Here is an 819-nt window from a genome sequence, read left to right on the forward strand (position 1 = left end):
TTAGTTAATATACTTTTATTCCACTCTTCACTGCTAGAGACTTCCCAGGCCAGCTCACAAATCAAAAGGCTAAATAGCAATTAATTTATCAATTCACTAAATATCAAATAACAAATAACCAAATATTAAGTCCAGTACCAAGTTTTAAATCCATTTTGTTGAAACAGGATCAAAAAAGAACTAAAAAGTGGAATAAATAAAAGAGGTATTCACCTTAACCAAAAAATATAGCAGTGTCTGTGCAAGACCAGCCTCCCTGGGAAGGACATCCCAAAGATCGGGTGCCACCACTGAACAGGTGAAGTAAGCCATATCATTGTTTGGCAAACCATAATGTCAAGCCAAGAGGGACAATAGACTCCAGAGCCTATGTGAGATAAGGGATATCTCAGTTTGTATCACTGGGTTACACAGTACTGTCACTCCTGCTTTCTGCTCTGTAGGACAATCCCCTGTTTTGAATTGTACCTACTGTAATAATAGTGTAAACCATAGCTATATGGCAATGATCCTCTTTACTTTTGAAAATTCACATCCTAGCCTGGCAGTATCTCTCTCTAATCTGTGACATCACACTGTCCTTTAATGGGCAGGGCAATCTTCCAAATTTAGCATAGCCATGGCAAGATAACTTAGACAACAGCAAGCATCTATTCCTTTCATAGACTTTAATGGGCCTTCTATGTACACAGTCCAATGAGACACTCCTGAACAGCTAAGCGCTGGTCAACATTTTAAGAAAGCGGTTTTTAAAAACTGTGGTAGAGTGAAAGATATTTTGCAATGTGAAGCTTACTACTCGAAGCATCCCTAAGAAAT

This window comes from Podarcis filfolensis (assembly GCF_964270895.1).
Source record: "Podarcis filfolensis genome assembly, chromosome: 4".
Taxonomy (NCBI): domain Eukaryota; kingdom Metazoa; phylum Chordata; class Lepidosauria; order Squamata; family Lacertidae; genus Podarcis; species Podarcis filfolensis.